The sequence below is a fragment of the Macaca nemestrina genome, chromosome X (assembly GCF_043159975.1).
Source record: "Macaca nemestrina isolate mMacNem1 chromosome X, mMacNem.hap1, whole genome shotgun sequence".
Lineage (NCBI taxonomy): Eukaryota > Metazoa > Chordata > Mammalia > Primates > Cercopithecidae > Macaca > Macaca nemestrina.
This window is the reverse complement of record NC_092145.1, coordinates 30,503,666-30,525,737: the sequence shown is the minus strand read 5'-3', so window position 1 is coordinate 30,525,737 and position 22,072 is coordinate 30,503,666. Positions and strand designations below refer to the sequence as shown.

Genomic DNA, 22,072 nt, shown 5'->3' with positions numbered 1-22,072 from the left:
TGTTTCCCAAAACACTTCACTTAAACACATATCCGAACAATTATCTCGAAGTCAGGGAAAAAGTGTCATTATTTGAACAAACTCACTAGCTGTTAAAGGTAAAAAGGACAATTCAATCTGCTTCGGTATTCCTAAAGCCTATCTTTCAAGCTAAATGTATATAGAAAATATCATGCTAATGTGAGGATAACTTTCTAATACACATACCCTAACCTAAAAACAGAGACATCAAATTTATGGAGGATAAGGAATATTTTTTGGAATGTTCTTACCTACATCCTGATGTAGATAATAAACAAATATATATATATACACACACACAACACACACACACACTTAAATATATATATTTAAACAAAAACAAATATATGTTATTTGCTTATATTTAAGTGTGTGTGCGCGCACGTGCGTGTGTGTGTGTATATATATATTTAAATCATGTATGTGTGTGTGTGTGTGTGTGTGTGTGTGTGTGTGTATTTAAATCATGTGGCCAGGAGTGGTGGTGCATGCCTGTAATCCCAGAACTTTGGGAGGCCGAGGTGGGTGGATCACGAGGTCAAGAGATGGAGATCATCCTGGCCAACATGGTGAAATCCCATCTCTACTAAAACTACAAAAATTAGCTGGGCGTGGTGGTGCATGCCTGTAGTCCTAGCTCCTCGGGAGGCTGAGGCAGGAGAATTGCTTGACCCCGGGAGGTGGAGGTTGCAGTGAGCCAGGATCATGCCACCACACTCCAGCCTGGTGACAGAGCAAGACTCCATCTCAAAAAAAAAAAAAAAAAAAGCAAAATGTATGTCAAACAGAGTCAATCACAGTCCTTCCTAGTCAAGGTTGTCTTTATAGAGGTATCAAGGAGCATTCTGGAGCAGAGATACAGGGTCATGGTTATCCACATGATATCAATCAGAAAAATTTAGGGTTGTACCAAAGCATAGCCTTTTATAGCATTAACATCTATGTCTCTCAAAGTAATTTTTGGGAAGATATACTAGTACTAACTAGATGCACATTTTAACTACTCTTGGGAGCCTGCAAAATACCAGTGTTTGGGTTCCACTCCCAGAGATGCTGATTTAATAGATTCCCAAGAGAAAGCAAGGACCCATATGGTATTAGTAGGCAAATCGCTCACCCACAGTTTTAAGACACCAACTAAATGACTTCTAAGTTCCTTTTCATTTATAAAATAAGTTTATGAATCTTGAATTTTAAGATACCTGAAAAAAATCCAACATAATGTTAACAATGAAGAAAGAGGAAATGGTGGTTGGTTAGGCAAACAGCAGTGTCTGATCACACACAAACACACACACAAAGTGCTTACTTAAAGGTTGGAGTCAGCTTCCAGAGATCCAAGCTGTATAGCGGCGTAAAGGCAGAAACAGTCCAGGAGCACATGAAGAGGTGAGATTCTGAGACACAAAAGAGGTACAACTAACCAGTAGTAAACAGTCCAGCCAAAAAAGAAGTTGGGTACTATAGCCCACAAATGATCATGGAGGTCCACACAACAGCTCTTTGGGTGTATGATTGCTAATCACAAGAAAAAAGCTGTAGACTCTCACTTTTGGTTTTAAGACCCTTAACATATTCTCATGCTAGCTCCCTTGGAACGCTCAGAATGAACTTTGTGTTGGCCTAAGGATTTACAGGACCCACACACCCATCTCCTGAGTAAGACTTCTTATGTCCATGATTATGTTTCTAAAAATCTACTCTTTGCCATGCTTCACCAAACCTAACTCCTGCTTTTGAGATAAATGAGCCTGACAAATATATAGTCCTCTAAGAACTGGTGTTACAACACCAATCAGCTATTGTAACATCTATATCAACTATCAGGGTAACCAATAGATCAGCCCAGATGAATTTTAACAGTTATATTTTTATACCGTATTTTAATTATAGAATTTATTATTAGATCCAAATATGCTTGCCTATTATACTGAATCTTTCCTGAGTCAGTGCCTGAAAATTTTGATAATTCAAATAATATATCAAATATAAAGTCAAAGTAAAATAAAAAAGTCACCAAATTAAGTTAAATAAGAACATTTTTGTATTTATTTGTGACCAGACTCTGTTATTAGCCTATAATAATTAATTCTGACTTCTTTCTTTAAATAAAGAATGTTAGAGTCAGCTTCCAGATATCCAAGCTACATAGGAGATTAAAGACAGAACAGTCCATGAGCACATGAAGAGGTGACATTTTGAAACCCAAAGGAGGCACAAGTAACCAGTAGGAAACAGTCCAGTCAAAAAAGAAATTGAAGGCAAGGCACGGTGGCTCACGCCTGTAATCTCAGCACTTTGGGAGGTTGAGGACGGCATATCACTTGAGGTCAGGAGTTCAAGACCAGCCTGGTCAATATGGTGAAATCCCGTCTCTGCTACAAATACAAAAATTAGCCGGGCGTGGTGGCAGTTGCCTGTAATCCCAGCTACTCGGGAGGCTGAGGCAAGAGAATTGCTTGAACCCAGGAGGTGGAGGTTGCAGTGAGCTGAGATCACGCCACTGCACTCTAACCTGGGAGACAGGCTGAGAATCCATCAAAAAAGAAAAGAAAAGAAAAGAAAAGAAAGCCGGGTGTGGTGGCTCATGCCTGTAATCCCAGCACTTTGGGAGGCTGAGGCAGGTGGATCACCTGAGGTCAGGAGTTTGAGACCATCCTGACCAACACGGTGAAACTCCGTCTCTACTTAAAAAAAAAAAAAAAAAAAAAAATTAGCTGGGCATGGTGGCGCATGCCTGTAATCCGAGCTACTTGAGAGGCTGAGGCAGAATTGTTGAGGTAGGAGAATTTCTTGAACCTGGTAAGCGGAGGTTGCAGTGAGCCGAGATCGCACCATTGCACTCCAGCCTGGGCGACAGAGCAAGACTCTGTCTCAAAAAAAAAAAAAAAAAAAAAAAAAAAAAAAAGAGAGAGAGAGAGAAAGAAAGAAAAGAAATTGGGTACAATAGCCCACAAATGATCATAGAGGTCACACAGCAGTTCTATGGCATTGTATTAAAATCATCTCAGATTTGTTCAGATATCCTTGCTCCTCCACTTATCTATATGCTTCAAGAAAGACTACAAAACCATGATAAGATACCACTTCACACTCACTATAATAGCTATTTAAAAAGATAACAACTGCTATAGAGGATGTGGAGAAATTGGGATGGGACACTCTTAAATTGTTGATGGGAATGTAAAATTGTTCAATCACTGTGGAAAACAGTTTATCAGTTCCACAAAATGTTAATCATAGAGCTAACTGATGACCCAGCAATTCTGTTCCTAGGTATATACCCAAAAAAACTGAAAACATGTTTATACACATACTTGTACATAAATGTTCATAGCAGCATTTTGACAATGGCCAAAAGGTAAAAAAACAACCCAAATGCCCAACAACTAATAAATAGGAAAACAAAATATCTGTATCTATACAATGGAATATTATATGGTTATCCCTTGATATCCTCAGGGTTGGTTCCAGGACTGCCTCAAACACCAAAATCTGAGCATTCTCAAGTCACTCATCTAAAATGACATAGTATTTGCATGTATCCTACACACATCCTCTGGTACACTTTAAATCATCTCTAGATTACTCATAATACCTAATATAATACAAATGTTATAGAAATAGTTTTATACTATATTAGTTTTTAATTCATATTATTTTTATTGTTGTATTTTTACTTTTTATTGTTTTTTCCCCTAATATTATCAATCCACAGTTGGTTGAATCCACCAGTGCAGAACACATAGAGGGCTGACTGCTCAGCCATAAAAAGGAATGAAGTGTTGATACCTGCTACAATGTGGATGAACCTTGAAAACATTATGCTAAATGAAAGAATCCAGTCATCAAAACCCACATATTGTATGATTCCAGTTATATGAAATATCCAGACAAGGGAAATCCATAGAGACAAAAATATACTAGTGTTTGTCAGGGATTGGGGAAGGGAAAATGGAGAGTAACTGTTTAATGGATATGGGATTTCCTTTAGGGGCAATAAAATTGTTCTGAACTTGACTTTGGTGATGGATGCACAACTCTGTGAATAGATAAAAAGCCATTGAATTGTATACTTTAAATGGGTGAGTTTTATTGTATGTGAATTGTATTTCAATAAAGCTAATTTAAATAAAGTCTAGTTCCAGACCCAGACCCAGGTCCCAGCTAAAGCTGCATCTCCAGATCCTGACTCAATCATAGAGTGTTAATCTTGATTAGTATAAGTGGATTATGGTAATTTTGTGTTCTTTTTGCCAGTGATTGGCTAAGGAAGAGTGATGTGACCTAATTCTGTCCAATGAGATGTGAGACGAAGGCTCCTTGCAGTAAAGAGGTGAGGAAGATTTCTTAGCACTTAAAAAGTAACAGGAATCAAGTAGATTTTTTCTGCCTCTTTCTGCATTGTTGTATGAGGTTGTCATGCCTGAAGTTGCTTCAGCCATGTTAATATTATGAGGGGCAAACTACTCTAGATACTGTAGATGGAAGAGTTAGACTGGATTCATGGTGAATAAGCATATGGAATGGGGATGCCACCTAATGAAGCATTTGTGCCCTTTCAGAATTAAAATCCATAAAACTAAGATAATTTTCCTATTTCTTTTTACTTTATCACTATAGCTTCTATCACTGATGATGTGTGACACAGAATGTATCTCTTCTACTTCCTCAGTAACTCACTCACTGCAATATTATATGTGCTCTTTCTACCCCACTGAAGTTGCTCTTTAAATAAAGTTCACCAATGTGCCAAAACCAGGTGCTTTTTTTCCATTTTCAGCCTATTCAGCTTTTCTGCAATATCTGATGGTGCTGACCACCTCCACATCTCTTGATTCTCTCTCTTCCTTTAGATTCTGAAACATTAAATTGTCCTGATTCTCATTCGTCTTTCTGTCGTTTCTCTAACATTTTCATTGGCTACTCTTCCTTCTCCAGCACCTCAAGTCTTTTGTTCAATCCATTTTATTTTGTTTTGTTTTGCTGGCTTTCTATATTCCCACCACGGGCAATTGTATCCGTTGCCACAACTTCAATTAACATCTAAATTTGGAAGATACAGATGACTCCCATATCTACATCTGCAGCTCTAATCTATTTTCTAAACCCAAATCTCACAACCCCAACAGTCACCCCCCTTGAACACTTCAAAGACAACATGTCCAGAATAGAACATCTTTCCCCATCACAAACCTACTCTACTTCCTGAATGCCCAATTTCATTTAATAGCACCCACACTCTCGGTCACCCAAGATTGAAGCCTTGGAGTCATTCTGACCCTCTCTCTTCTCACTCTTAGTATTCCAGCTTCCCAGAGTTACCAGTGCTTGAAAAGTCAACCATCACAATGTCTGTATCATATATCCATATATCCATCTCTTTCTGCCCCTGCTTCCACCACTTTATCCAGGCTAACATTAACTTTTTCCTGGGTTGTGCCAACAGCCTCTTAAATGCTATTACTGCCTTTAGCCTCTCTGGATGCTATAAAATGGATATAGCTATTATCTGGAAGCTGGACAGAACTCAGTAGTGGCAGTTTGTGTTTGTTGGACAAGAACTGCCAGAGAGAAGTGATTCTTTTCTCAAAGGGCCTTTCTTGCCTCATATTGCCCCACTCATCCTAGGATCTGTGTCATTAGCTAGTGAGCCACTCTTGCAACAGGTTGTCATGACCAGATAACTTACTTGGCATTGTCAATGACATCATAATAATTATCTAGAATGCATCAATAGTAAATAATCAAGAGAAATCAGTATAACTATTATATTTAGGTTGGCTATTAGGAACAAAAATAAAGATGCCCTAGGGTACTTTTAAGGATGGAGCAGTTCATGTTCCTTCAGGTAAAGTAAGTTTGACATGACATTCAGATCCGAGAAAATAAATATTTAACAAATATCCATGAACTCTGCTTAATGTTTAGCCTGATACTAACTCTTCGGAATATGGTTTTAACAAATAGACTGTTTCTCTTCAGAGAAGCCTGTTTCCTAACAATAGCCATGTTTTCCAATTTGGATTATTTTTAAAACGACATATAAAAAGTGTTTTTGTCACTTTTTCCTTCTCATCCTTTCTTCATTCAATATAATTTTTAATTTATACATTAATAAATTATAAACCACTGAAAATATTTAATAAAATATACTATATGTGTCTTGTCACTTGTTTGTATAAGGATTTATTTTGCTATTGGTGATAATTTAAGTCTGTTTCCTAACAACTAATTCTAACATATCTTAGTACTGCCTGCCAATATCTGTGGAACTCTTAAAAGGCTGTATCGACACAACACTGAAACTTCCAACTGCAAAGCCAAATTTTTAGGTAATCTACAAGCTGGTTTGCCTGTAAGCCATGAAACAACAAGCTTAAGTGATTTTTTTTCTGAGTGTAATTAACACATAGTGCTTATGTAATAATGAGCTGATTTGGAGAGGAACAAGTGAATTGAATCAAACTGGTTGTTTTCACAACAGTTCCAAGTCAGCTAATTTCAAAACAACTAGTTACTTGGCTGATTTCAGCCATGTATGTACGCAGAGCCTGAACTGACCATTTGTTTAAGTGATTGATAAATATAGCTAACTGCAATACCCTTCTAAATGATAAACCCTCACCCTCCTCCAGCCACTTTCAATCTCTCTCATAATACTATTTGACCATGTCATACCTGCCTAAAATTCTCAAACTATTTATTCTTGCCTATCAAATAAAGTCTGAGGCTTTCGTTATGTCATTCTGCCCAAGTGGAATATTTTCACTAGTCTTTTTAATCTCTCCAGATTGTAGATTTTCCTCAAGCTCTAGTGTCTCAACTCCTCTACAAAGCCATCAACAAATAATAGAGGCTACACTAAATTTATTTTTTCTGAATCTGTATTGTACTTGAAGTCTAAAGCACATAAGGATAACATTTGAAATGTCAAAATTATTGCTTTGCACCTGGCAGAGCACCTATCAAAGAACCTAGCACATAGTAGACAGTTCATGAATACTTGCAAACTTGCCTCATTGACTTTTTTCATTGGACTAAGAATGCACCTAAGGCATAATTGCAACCTTCCAAATTATACTTCATTGAGTAAATAACAGGGAAAAGTTCTTTTCCTCTGTGTCTTTAATTCTCTACTGACTCATTAATCTGTATAAGTATGCCATAGTTGTAAGCACTGTTCTATTACTGAAGACATACCAGAGCAGAGTCAATATGTATTGTCCTGAGTACAGTAAGTTTCTGGAAAAGGAATATGGCTTACATCCAATACCAGCCATCACCTCCATTCAACTTCTACCAAAAAGGTGTTCATTACTGAATATCATGTTCATGACTAGAAAACATCCAGAAGGACAAGGGTTGCTAAAGCTGGCATAAAAAGCTGTCAGTGACACAACTGACATTGAGTGTCTGTCATTACAGATTAGTTTACAGTGAGAAAGTGATTCTCCTTCACATTATCTAGACCATCAAAATAAACCTTCTCTATTAATTTGCATAGCCTCTAGTTAACAACATTATATCAATTCTTAACATCATTATGAGGATGGAAGAGACACAGGAAGAGAAGGCAGGAAAGAACAGAATGGAAAATGATTGGTTTTGCATATTAAACATAAATGGGTAGAAAGTTGGATTTTTGCCACATTCTCTGGCTCTATTAATAGCCACTATACCCTTGATTCAAAACAAAACCATTAAACACTAATACAGAAACATGTATATGCAGATCTGAGACATTATTTTATTTATAAGATGTCCTCTCCATAGGAAGCCTAAATTACTACACTGCACGAAATTTTAAAAAGTGGAAAAAGAAAAATTCAGACACCTGCATCTTAAATGCATCACAATGACAGGTAATGTTCCTTGATGTGGTGAGACTCCCATGGATACAGGTAAGGGGAAGAGAAGCAGAGATGCTTTTAATGACAGTGGGAAGACAAAAGCTGAGCTGCTTTTCTGCTTAACTTCTGAAAGCCTGGTGGCACAGGGCCCACAGTTCAGGAAGAACATTATGCTAACTTCTTAACCTTGCTTCAGTGGAGAACTCAGGTGGTTCAAATTACATGGATATTTCTTTTGGAAAACATTTTTTCTTTTCCCTATTCACTACATAGTTTATCACTGCATGACTAATAAATTAGTCACATTTTCAAGCCATCATGGTTGGCTTGAGTTACTTTCTGGGTGCTTTAAACAGCCGCAATTCTTGCCATTGAAGAGAAAATAATGTTAGTAAAAAATAACTCAAATGATTTGATGCTGATGACATTTGAGTTTTGCAAATGTGGTATATATTGAGCTAAAGCATGTTTTAAAAATGCATATGAGTATATAATATAGTATAGCAAGCAGAACAAATTAATATCTGTACCTCATTTTTATACCCTATTCGTTAGGGAGTAGACACTAATTATATATACTGCTTTAAGTTAAAACAATATTACATATATGCATTGGCTCTTTTCATTTACACTTGATAACTGTAAAACATCATAACCTTCTTAGAAAACAACATGTAAGTTCAAATGAAACAATTTGAAGAATGCTGTGTTCACACTAGAAAATGATTGTTTACAAAATTTAACTATATAGTGAGTTTAAACAGCAACCTCATCCAACTTACCAACCATTATTATTACTAATAATAACAAGTCCTCTGTCCATTTTTCTCCATTTTCTATAAAGTTTTTCTATATACACTATCTTGATTTTTCACCACAAGTGCCTTGGGCAATAAACTAGAAAATAGAGTCCTGGAGAGGTTGTGACAACTTTTTCACCGCCACACTTTTAGTTAATAATAAAGTGAGCAACTAACATTTAAGGACTCAGTTTCCTAGTCTAATAAATTTAAGTGTAAAATGAGAGACTCAGGATGTTTGTGCTAGACCATATTGAATATTGAGGCTCAAATTTTAAATTTAATCTTACAAGGAGATTTTTGGAAAAACATGCTACCAAAAATATTTGGATGTGAAGGCTTGTATATCTTAATGTGTCTGTGAAATGACTTATGAATAATTGAAGGCAGGTAAAATTGCATATTAGGTAGTCCCTAAAAGGCTGGAACCATAAATTCCTTTTTACTCATAATCAAATCCTTATAAGGAGTTTGGTTTATGGCTTCATATATGGCACTGTTGTTATCTCATTGAATTTCACCTGCAGAAAACAAACATTGCAGTAGACTCCTGATAGACTTTGCAATTGGATTATGAGATATCTATATAAAGCAAATGTTCATTCTTTTCAGGATTTATTGCATGACATGCTTTCCCATTGACAAAATGGAGCAGCTTTAGGTGACCAAGCAGTCTCTTTAATATACTATGTAAAACCTGGATGCAGAAGTAGGTTATAAAATGAAAAACTGACTAAATATTTGGCCTAAATTAGCCTGAATAATAGAAAGAACATAAAATCTGGAGGAAAACTGGATGAACTAAAAAATCCCAAAGTAGATTTGAACAAGCAGTCAGCAGTGTCCTGAAATTTATTATCGTAACTGTCAGTTGTGCAATAGACCATATGAAATGATTTGGTGATTTCAGTCTCATTCCCAATGGGTAAATGTTCACATCATTACAATCATTGTGAAAACAGGAAGCTTGTTTGCACTCTCAGTAGAGAAATCAAGAAACTAATGGGGCACAAAGAACCTATTCACTGGAAGTGGTCCCTCTAGGTGAGTCTGAGGGCACATTTTAGGGACAACAACTTTTCTTTTCATAAACTCTTGAGTATAAATACTCTGACTTCATAAAGAACTCTAGCCTACATGATTTGGTGCTTAAAAATGAACAATGGACAAAGGATCCACCAAACACAGAATGAGAGAGTAAAGCTTATATGTGGTAGAACTAGTGAAGCTGGATAATTTGTTTTCTATATTATTTTTTCCTCCACCTCACTTCCTTCTTGTTAATTCATAAACATGGCATATAAAACTCTGGATTTAGTGTGAGAAGACCTAGGGTTTCACCCATGTTTTTCAGTATCCTGCTTATCTAAATCTGGACAAGAAATCCCTCTATAAAGTGGACAAGGTAAATTTTGCTCTGTGTGTGTGTGATAGGACTGGTGTTCAGATCCAATGAGGTAATAAATAGAAAAAGATTCAAGCAAACATTAAGTGATATGTAATGCAATGACTAAACTGAGAAGCTGCTTTGCTATATACATGCACTAATTGAATAGACTCAAGAGTCAGACCTCCAAACCCTGGCCATGATTATTACAATTTTCCACCTTCCACACAAAGTAAGTAAAGAGGCCAGAATAAAGCAATCACGATTTTGTGTCAAGGGATATATCTGGAGATTGTTATATTCAGTCAAACCCACTTATACTGCTTTGTAGACATGCTTTTGTGTGTGTGTGTGTGTGTGTGTGTGTGTGTGTGTGTGTCTGTCTGTCTGTCTGTCTTTGTGTTTGTTGTATTGTACCTCTACAGCAAGGTATAAAGAACTCATAGCTAAGAGTATACATATTTATCAGCATCTGTGTCTTTAGTGTCTCTTTCTCAGATAACAGTATTTAATAGGGTTCTTAAGTCTTCTGGAATTGCACATTGTATGTTTTCAAGAGTTGCCTAGGGCACTTGCCATTCTGCACTTATTTCAACCTCAGAGCTTAGCACAGGTCCTGGTACATGGTTAGTGCACAGTAAACTTGCTGGATAAATGCAGAGATCACCCTTTTGCTCTGTGTTTCCTCAGTCCCTGTACATACTTTCCACTTAGATTTGTTGTCCATACCAAGGTACTTGTATTGTCATTGCTTGTATTTAGTGTTTTCTGTGTGTGGCAAACACATTCTAGTGTGACACTCACGAAGTCCTGCCCTTGTGTAATACCTTCCCCATGAGTGTGGGCAGAACTTATAACTTATTTCTACCCAACAGAATATGGCAAAGGCCAAAGGATTTTCTATTTGTATTAGAGCCCCAGTCAGATGACTTTGACTTAATCAGAAATCATCCTGGGTGGGCCTGGCCTAATCAAGAGAGTCCTATAAAAGGGGGTTAAAGTCACTCCTGAAATTAGAGATTTGAAGTAGCAGAGACTATCTGCCTCAATTACCAGCTTTGAAGAAACAAGCTGCCATAAATTCTATACCTACAAAGAAATTAATTCTGCCAATAATCTGAGGGAGTTGGAAGTAGACAATTCCCTAGTTGACCTTCCAGATGAGAATAAGCCCAACCGACATCTTGACTGCAGCCTTGTAAGACTGAGCAGAAAAACCACTAAGTCATGCCCAGACTTTTGACTTAAAGAAACTGTGAGATAATAAATTGGTGTCATTGCAGCCACTTAGTTTGTGATGGTTTGTTACACAGCCACAGAAAACCAGTATCTCGTGTGTGTGTGTGTGTGTGTGTGTGTGTGTGTGTGTGTGTGCAGATCATATTTTTTATCGTAGAGGGTAAGCGTTTTGAGGGAAGAAGCCATATATTTTGCTTTTGCCTCTATCTCAGTGCCTAGTGCCCAGCCATGTATACCCCAGGAACATCTGCCAAGTTGAAATAAATTGTTTCTACTTATGATCACTAGGTATTATATTGTAACTCCCGCTAAAGCTGTTTTCTACTGAGAAAGTAAAAAGCAATATACTGACTTCTGTTTTGTCACATATTTGTCAGCAGAGTGGCAAAAATTAGACACATATGAAAAACAGTGGGAGTTGTATACCTACTTATCAATGCATGAAGCTGAAAAATGACCCCATTCCTTTTAAAGATGGCAATAATGTAGGACGAAAAAAATAACTCAGAAATCCAATTACAATGAACTGGCTAACAAACTGGCTATGGTGGCCACACATGGCTGGTATAAATCAGAGTAATTTTCTTCTTTCTTAGTTTGCTGCACAGTCAGGCTTTGGTCTTGCTTTCAAAGGAACTGAGATATCTAGTTTATATCTGACCATCAGATACGTTTAATGGTCTTCATTTTATCTCAATACTAACTACCCTAAACCCACCCTAATCTGCACATCTAAGACACAATTCTTTCAATAGCTAAGTTTCTATTCAAAACCTTCACAATATCCTTGCCAATCAAAAGTCAGTTTCTTAAACTCAGAAACATATAAGAGAAGTCTAAATTAAGGTCCCATAGGAAAGAGCCAAAGGCCCAGAAAGTCATTTCTTCATTTTTTTTCATTCTCATTCTTCTTTTTATGCCTGGCTTAGTCTATTCATTACTATAAAGGGAAACAGTAAGTGTGGGAAATAACACAGAAATTCAAATGCTTTATGCTGTTTTTATTATAAAAATCTAGCTGTACATTCTCATTTCAGTTGCAAAACCTATCAAACTTCAAATAGTTTAATATTATTGGACAAGATAAAAGGACATGAAGTGTTATCCGTGATTTCATGCTATTAATGTTGGGGTAGTGCCTATCATTAAGATAAGATACCAAATGACTCCCTCATTGGACTAGGTGCTGCTGTAAAATTTAAAGCTTGTGATTTAAGTTAAGTAAGGCCTTTATCTCCTTCTTAAAATGCAAACAGCACTGGGAGACTATCCCACTGAGCCTTAAGAGTCACTTATGGTTCCAAATGACTAAGTTTGTCAGTTCCTTTTCTTAGAGCAGGCCTTATGTTTTTGAGGGAGACGAGAGTAGACACAAAGAAAGAGGATAAATGTGAAGTCCCTGGTTGCCTGAAGGGAATAAGAGACATTCACCACTGATACTCGAAAAGTGCACCAGAAAAAGAAGTCTCCATTCCAGACTTTGCTGAATAAACTTGTATTCAAGCCTGAATGCAATGCAGTCTCCATTGTCTGTATTGCTATCTACTGCTATGAGTTGTAAGAGTTCAGTTTCAGATGCATATTCAGGGGTTTCCTCCCCTATTTTAATTAGTCATAAAATGAGTTCAGACAATCTCACCATTCCTAATACACATTCAAGAGAAAAGAACAAAAAGTGACTGTCTTAAATATATAGGACAGTTGAAGAAGTTGATTCTGAAGATTTCATGACAGGAAGAAAATAATTCCACAAGTTCCTCTTATAGACCAGCTCTCTCACCCTATGGGCTTCTTCACATTTAGAAAATGATTAAGGGTGTATATCCTCTAGGGAATAAAATGGACTTGGAAGGTCAGTGATAAGCTAAAAACCTTATTACCACTCCAGTACCTTCTCATGAAATGCTTACCCTGAACATCCTGTAATCTAAGTATACTATATCAGATAATCCCTCAGATATATCATAGATTGCATGTCTTTGTGCTTTTACTTTAATATATTTACTAGGATGCACTTCCCTACCTTTTCTGACAACCAAATTCCTAGTCATTTTCTAAAATTGTTGCCTTTCAGTACTATATTCCCAGATACAAGCCATAAGATATAGTAAGATGTTTTCTTGTCTATGATTCCAAATCACTTCATATGTACCTCTATTACTGTTCTTATTAAATTATATTGTAGGAGTTATTTTGTTTGTTTGTTTTTATATCTATTATATCCCAAATTCCTCACTGTGAAGCAGTCAGGGCAAAAATTATTTTCTATCAATCTTTACACATGCCAGTTTCCCTCCAACTCACCACAGAATCTATCACAATTTTTAACATACAATGTGTGCTCAATTTATTTTGGCTGAATTAGATTGGAAAGTTGATATTAGAGGTCCAGAAAAAAAAAAGTAACCAAAGTAACACCTTCCTGTCAAACAAGGACTTGCTTCACATAAATTATACCCCCAGATCTAAAGACCCAGAAAAAGTATTTTTCATTGTAATATTAATTCAATTTAAGGGATCTAGAGGAATAATTTCAGAGGAGGTGCTATGGTTTGAATGTTTGCGTCCCCTGCCCCCACTCTAAATTCATATGTTGAAATCCTAACACTCAATGTGATAGTATTATGAGGCAGAGCCTTTAGGAGGTGATTAGGTGATGAGGGCAGAGTCCTCATAAATGGGATTAGTGCCCTTATAAAAGAGGCCCTAGAGAGACCCTCACCTCTTCCAGCATGTGAGAATACAATGAGAAGTCATGTCACTGTCAAGTCACCAGAAAGCTGGCTCTTTATGAACCAAGAAGTCAGCCCTCACCAGACACTGAATGTGCCAGTTCCTTGGTGTTGGAATTCCCAGCCTCCAGAACTATGAGAAATAAATTTCTATTGTTTATAAGCCACATAGTTGATGGCCTATTTGCTATAGCAGTTGAAACAGACTAAGACAGAAATCCTCAATATACCATAAAAAGAGGCTATCTTTGTTCATACTTCAACTTCTTTCAACCCAGGTGATAAATGATTATAATCTAATCCAAATCAATCGTTAATTTTATGTGCTTCAGAATATAACAGATTCCATGAAGAAAATAGAAGTAAAAGGCATATTTCCTGTATTCAAGATTCTTGCAATCTAGTTGGAGAGACAATTTTAGTGGACAAGAAAATACTTAGATAGCTAGATAAAAAGATTAGACAAGCACAATTATGCAGTATAAACATGCTAAATGCTGCATTTTGACTATAAAAATGCTGTAAGGACTTTTAAAAATGAGAAAGTCAAGTTGGAATCATGAACCTTGGAATGTTTCATGGGCCTTAAAGAATAGAAAGAGCTTAATACTGCAAAGAACCTGTAAAGAGAGGTGGCCTAAGACTTTAAAACATCTCAAAGAATTCTAGAGCATGCAAGGAAACTGAGAGATGATTCAACCTCAACCTCCCCCCCCCCCATTGTAAACGAGAAGAAACAAACCCAAATAGAGCAATTGACTTGCCCAAGGTCCCACAGTGAATGTGGGCAATTCTGCATTGTTCCTATCACCTCAAGTTGTCTCCCATAGTCTTGCTTAAATTACATAGAAGCTGTTGTTTATTTTCCATTTATGTGGGAGAAGAAGAGCTCAGATGCATAATTTCTCACTAGGAAAAACGTCCTGTTAAAATATTGTCTAGACCAATTTTTTAAAAAAGGAACTGGAAATGTTGGCGGTGTAACCATAAAAACTTGAGTAAATCTACCGCATTTGAAAAACAGCAGAAAATGACTTCTGGAGAGAGGGAGGCGTGAAACTAGAATAACATATCTATTATAGACTTTGTGTTATAAAGATGTGAGTTACGTCATCATATGCATAGGGAATAGGATTTCCCCCGAAATATAGTTAAGCTTATTTTATGAATGAATTATACTCTTTCTTAAAATTGGCTAATGGTTTAAAAAAAAAATGGCACTGCCCAGCAAATACTACACTAATATTGGCTATTTGAGAAAAATGTTTCTTCCTTTTTTACATGCTAATTCTTGACATGCAGAACCAATTTTAATTTATGTTCTGGCAGTATCTCAGCTGCAAGAAACTGAGGGTGCCGACATCTGGCTTGATAAACCACATAGCTGTAAGCAAACTTATAAATTAAATTATTTAAGTATCCCCATTTAATTTTCAACATCTCTAAGGACAGGATGACAGACTGAAATGTGTCAAACCCAAAGAAACCAGCCTAAGCTCATCTCAAACACAACGCTTAAAGTAATTCAATAATATTCCACATTCTATAAACAGACATGAAAATTCATTTCACCCTATCAATATAATTTGTGGTGCCCAAGTAGAATCATGTCATGCTATCCCACGAGAAATATAATTTAGTAAGAACATAAATTTTTCTGTAAGATTCAATTATTGCCTTAAATACATGGCCATGTGGGAAAATCTCAGCATGTTAGGTGCAATCCCCCCAGTTTAATATATTAAAGTGAATGAGGCAAGTCATAAGGAGACTTTTGTTCTCTTTTGGGACAGTACAGTTGTCACTATCATTGGTGCTTATTCATTAATTCATTCAACATATATTCATTAAATACTACTAGTACTAAGTATAGTGCTAGGTTCTGGGAATCCATTAGTGTTAAAGCCTACATAGTCTCCACTGCCATGGAGCTTATTGTCTCACCCTCACTAGATAAAATGTCCTGATTGTCCCTTTAAAGCATTGGAACTCATTAATTCTGGATCAATTTCAGTCCCCTTCCCTCTTATAGCTCATGAAAGACATGCACATAACACTGAGTCTGATAAAAATATATATACCTGAAAAGAATATAGGTATATATCTGACTGCCAAAGAGATGGATACACACATGCAAGAAAGATAAACTCAAAAAGGCTGGGTTCCAAAAGTGCTCATTGTTGCTAGAGGCAGGAGGTAACCTGCACCTCAATCACAAAACCAAACTACCCCGAATCCCTGCTATGGGCAAGGCCACATACTAAGCTTTAGAGGGCGATTAATGAGCAAGATGTTAAGCTGTCTAAATTAGAGATAGGCTCATGGCAGTGGTACAGAAAATAAAGGATGGAAATAAAGGACATTACAAAGCAATGATGGAACCTAATGACCGGTTAGATATGGAGAACAAAGTACAAGAAGAAAGGAAAGAAAGCCTCAGGTTTTAAGCCTGGGTAGCTGGAAGAATGATGGTATCATCAACAGAAACTGGGAAGTTGGACAGGTGATCCAACCTTGGAAATATGTGCTCACCATTAGAAACGCAATGAGTTTCAGATATCAGCAGAATATCCAAGTGTACATGTGTGGCAAGAGGTTGGAGACATGGGACCACAGTGTAAGAAATATTTTAAACATTATTTATATAAGAAATAGCAGTTAGAGTTATAAAGGTAGATGAAATCCCCAAGGATAAAAAGGCAGAGGGAGAAAAAAAAATAATGGATCTCAAATACATTCACAGTTTGAGTATAGGAAATAGAAAATAAGCCAGGAAGAAATGTCCATGTTCTTTACTCAAGGAGGTTTCATGGGAAGTAAACAGCACTGATATCAGACAAAGAGAATTTGGCTCATTGGAATGGTGCTATGGGTAAGCAAAGGATTAGGGCATACCAGAAAATGGAGTTAAACTGATTCACTATATTGTGGCCCTTTCTACTGCAAAATATATCTACCAGACTCATATTTTAGTGGGGTCACATTAGAATCCTTTACTTGAGGTATTCCACAATAAAAACATTCTTTGAGCAGTAGTCTAAAATTCATCTGCCATATCTAAAGGCCCAATCCAAGATGCAGATACCTCAACTTAAGAAGTCCTAAATGTGGGCATTCCAACAAGAGAAAACAGATCAGATTTAAAGAAACCAGAATTATCCTGTTGACAGAGTTAGTAACAAATGAAGACTCAAGGGAATAGTAGCTGAATACCCTGAATACTGGCCTTACCACTTACTTACTGTGTAACATCACTCAAATTACTTTAACTGCCCTTGGTCTTAGTATTCTAAACTTGCAAATTGGGGATGATAATTGTACAACCTTCATAAAGTTATTGTGGAAATTAAATAACACTTTAAAATGAATAGCATAGTACTTAGCACACAGTAATTGCTCATAACTCGCTAGATCATACACATGTGCACACATACAAGTCAATGGGCAACACACAGAGAAGTCTACAAAAGGAAGAAAGTGGCTTGAAAACTGAACTGTCTACTATAACTTAAAATACCAACTATGTCAATCACATAAGATTATCTATGTCCTCAAGAGATAAGTGGAAAAAGAAAGGTTAGCAGTTTTTGCTAAAGACCTACTAAGTTTATCAGATAAAAAACACAAACTCAAGAATGAGATGAGAAAATACAAAATGAAGAAAGCATATTCACCCTTTCAGGAATGAGGCAAAAGAGAATATTCTCATGTGGTTTGGCAAACTGGAAATTTAATATGAGAAAGTATTATTTTAAAAATATTCTATATGCAGTCCTGTTTATAATTTTAGTCTTATCCAAAAATATTATTATTAAATAAGTTATATTATGACACTGGAAGTAACCATTAGTGCATGCTATGTGGATACCAAAGTATTCAAGGACACTTATTTCTATCATAAAATGACAAGTCACAGAGATTAAAGCAAAATGATAAAATAATCTACTTTGATTTCTATAACAAATTTGACATGAATTCCATGACATTCTCAAAAGCAATGAGAATAAAGGGCTTACACTAGAGTTCAGTAACCTCATTATACTGGAGGACCCCAAGAAGTCTGGAACAATACTAAGGAGGGTCACAAAGTGGAAAAAGGAAACAGGAAAAGATGTGTAGAGAAAAAATAAGGGGAGGTGAAAAAGGGGTAGAAGGGGGAAAAAAGCAATACCATCACAAATGTGTCCAGTTACTACTGTATAGTGCTTAGCACAGTGCCTGGCACAGAGTTAAATGCTGTATATATTTGCTAAATAAAGAATTTGGTATTCCTAGCGCTAACGACATGACTTGCTTACCCTTTGTGTAGACTTTCACATGTTTGAAAGCAGAAGCCTAGGGCAAATGATTTCTCAAGGTCCTCTGAAGCTTGGTTTTTTCATAGTTCTGTTTTCCATCATTTTAAGAGATTTTACTATAGGAAAAACACTGATGGTATTGTCAACATAACAGAATCCTGTTTTCTAGGTCATCACTTTCCATTTTACCTAAATGTATAATAGGACTATATTTTTCTAACAGCCAGCACTCATTTGGTAGACTTTTTAGAATTTGTGGGCATTATGTATTTCATCTGATACTATACACATTAACAACTTGTATTATCCTTTAAAAAGCCCATTCATTTGTAAGATAGCCCTGTTAGTAAGCTCTACTGTAAATCATTTGGTACACAGAACTCTGTGTTCCCATCAGTAATGAAGTAGGCATTTTTATTCAAATGTTAGCAGGATGTTCAACTCCCAGGATAATGATTAAGCGAAGATCTCCTTTTTTATTCTGCAGACAAAGCAGTTACCATACTTACAGTTTAGGCTCTCAGGGACAAAAATCTTAATGGAGGCCAAGATTTTCTCATACTTTATGGAAATAACCTTTTAAAAAGTTTTCATTCTGTGGTCCCTCTTTATGGCAATTCTGATTTCTTTTTCCTGGGGTCAGAACATTCTTGACAGATTTCCCACTCCCATGCTATTCTTTAATACTATTGTGATTTCCACATTTATCTTTCTAATAAATATTTCATCTGTCTGAAGGAATAATCATTGTGTGTTTACCAAAGGATAAAATGACTTACAAAAATGTACTTAACTGAAAATCAGCCTTTCTTAGAATTACTAAAGGATCTTCTTAGAGCTTCTCCCTCTGCCTTTTCAAACTACTGTTCAGCAATAAGATGAATAATAACTTCATGTTCTTTTTTATGATTAAAACTATAAACTTGGTGCAAACTGGTACTCAGCTGGCACTCACATTTTACAGTATGTAGATGTAAGCCTGGATCAGGCATGTATATAAGTGCATCTTTTATTCTGTGTTCATATACCATATACAAAATTTTGAGCATTAATAAGGGTGTTTTTGAACACAGGTGTAAAATTAAACAAAACTAAGAAAGGCATTGAAAACTTGTATTATTGATATTAAGTTATTGCAGGTTTACATCATACACATAAAGATTTACATATTATACCCATACCATTTAACTAGGTGAGCATTTTGCAAATAAGAAGAGAAAAAAACCAGTGATCTATACGCTGTGACATTCAGCTATGTCACTTGAAGTGTACATTTTAAATTTAAAGTTCATGTGCAGTAGTACAGATGAGTCTGGGACAAAATAAGTAGCTGATGCATTCACAGAAAACAGCTATTTAAAGTCATATGAGTTGAACAGTTTCATCTGACATATGTCAGACATTGAATGAAAACAGGACAATATTTGAAGGTCACTAGTTCAACATCTATACTATAGAAAAGACCCTTGCCACTTCAGATAGGGTGCCACAAAGCATGGGATTACATTGCCCCTTTGTACATATTTCAGAATTTTTGTCATTGTTTTATATTTTTCTTTACCTTTTAAAAAATATATATAGTGATTCTCAATATACTTTGGAAATATGTAAGGCTGAAGAAAGAGTGATTTCAAATTTATTAAGGTGAAATGGAGGTCTATGAAAAAGCTGGACTTTGCCTCACCCAAAAGACACATTTCTGCATTCAGCTGTCAGGTTAGCAATATCATGGGGCTGAAATAACACTCCTAAGGAATAACTTCTTCTCAGTAAGATTTCCCAGAAATGACAAGAGCCATTTCTATTAACTCTGATCCCATATCCTAAGTGTCCAATGTTGGACTTTTTGTTGATATACATGGATGCATTTCAGATCATGGCTTATCTATAAACACATAGCAAAACTCCAAGGTTTTGCTTTTAGTTTTGTAGTTGTTTTTCTTCCATATTTTTTTCTGGCATAAAATAATAAGTACTAAGGAATGCATCTTATTTTCCTTGAAAGATCAGAGCTAAATGTTACAAGAAACTGAATTGAGTCTACAAGTTAAGGTTCTTTATGAGCCTTGCAGATGGAAGTGCATGAGTGGCTGTCTTATCCATAAATTACAAGTACATAATCAGTCTCTAAGATGAGCAGCCTTCAAAGGAGAATGAATGATACAGTTAAAAGTATCTTTTCAAGGAAGTTTTGGCAGTGAATGATTATAATTGACCATCTTATCATATTTTTGCTCCCCATATTAAGATGATTCTACAGCTTTGTGGAACTGCAAGCTGACAAGAAAATTGATAATTTTAATATGCTAGAAAATATATATATATATATATATATACACACACACACACACACACTATGTGCCAAAAATGACTGATTTACCAGTATAACTGCCCCCTTGAAACAAAATCAAGTCTATCGATTTAATCTTTTTTGTTTAGTATTCACTTCTACCGCTCCTCAAAATTCCCTGTATTATTTCTCATCTCACCATTGCATGTAGGTACTATATCTTGTTCTAAGATCTTTCCTTTGCCTACTCTCAACCTTAGAGAGATATATTCAGTGAAATATTTGACCATTACTGAAATAAGTTACAAAAAAAAAAAAAAGAAAAGAAAAGAAGAAAAAGGTCAATCTGTATGATACTCTCCTATTCTCCTCTACTTACCCACATGGATATTCTGCCATACTTCGATGTTTCCTTTTTGGTAAGGAAGTAATGTAGAGAAAGCTAGGTCACACGGGTGTTCAAGGGGACTTTTAAAATAAACGTGTTTTGGATTCACTGATCTATACTATAAAAAGGATGATTGTCAGCTATGAGCAAATTTAACACTTTATAGGACTAATAGCAAATATGCACATGATAGCTCAATCTAGCCTGGCATGGTGGCTCACGTATATAATCCCAGCTACTCAGGAGGCTGAAGCAGGAGGATTGCTTGAACCCAGGAGTTCAAGGCTGCAGTGAACAATGATTGTGCCATTCACTTCAGCCTGGGTGAAAGCATGAGACCTCCATCTCTTAAAAAAAAATTGACCTATATTTTGACTACTCCAGTTTTGCACAAAGAAGAGTTAATGTCCAACCTGAAATAAGGAAATGACATCATTTTAAATTAAAAACAAATAAACAAATACTAATGCCTGAATTATTTTTTCAGGTTTTCTCACTTAGATGTTCTGCTGGCTCACCAAACTCAACAGGTATAAAATGGAATCCATTATTCTAACCCCTCCCAGGGTTGTACTTTCACTTCCTGAATGTGAATGGCACCAAGGCATATAAATGGTGGTGGGCTGGGAGCAAGAGAAGCTGGTAGTACAAAAGTATAGAATCAGGTTACCCAGAAGAAAGTCTAGGATCTGATCATAAATCTTGTTTAAAGATTTTTAAAGGCCAGGTGCTAATCCTGGTGCTTTGGGAGGCTGAGTCAGGAGGACAGCTTGGGGCCAGAAGTTCAAGCCTGGGCAACCAAGTGAGACCCCATCTCTAAAAAAATAAATAAATAAATAAATAAATAAATAAATAAATAAATAAAGACTTTTAGCTACCCTCTTTTGCTATGGTTATGAACATTTTCTTTCTCAATTCAGCCTAAACTTGCTTTTAGTAATGCTGAATAGTATCACTATCTGACTACCCTTTCAAGCCAGAAACCTTTCCCTTATTCCCATACCTAATAAGTGACTCATGCCTGTCAGTCCTACATAGCATATCTCAAATCCCATGGCTCTCAA

The 22,072-nt window shown here is 36.1% G+C and overlaps 1 protein-coding gene across 5 annotated transcripts in view; it reads right to left on the bottom strand.

Moving 5' to 3' along the window:
* LOC105468440 (teneurin transmembrane protein 1) overlaps positions 1 to 22,072 on the bottom strand; it is an 839,487-nt gene that overhangs the window by 792,143 nt on the left and 25,272 nt on the right. Inside the window, exon 1 of one of the 5 annotated variants that reach the window (XM_071089009.1) lies at positions 1,331 to 20,619. The exons of the other annotated variants lie outside the window; for them this stretch is intronic. The gene's annotated coding sequence lies outside the window, so the exon portion shown is untranslated. Of the gene's footprint in view, positions 1 to 1,330; positions 20,620 to 22,072 lie in introns of those variants that run through there. 5 annotated transcript variants of the gene reach the window in all.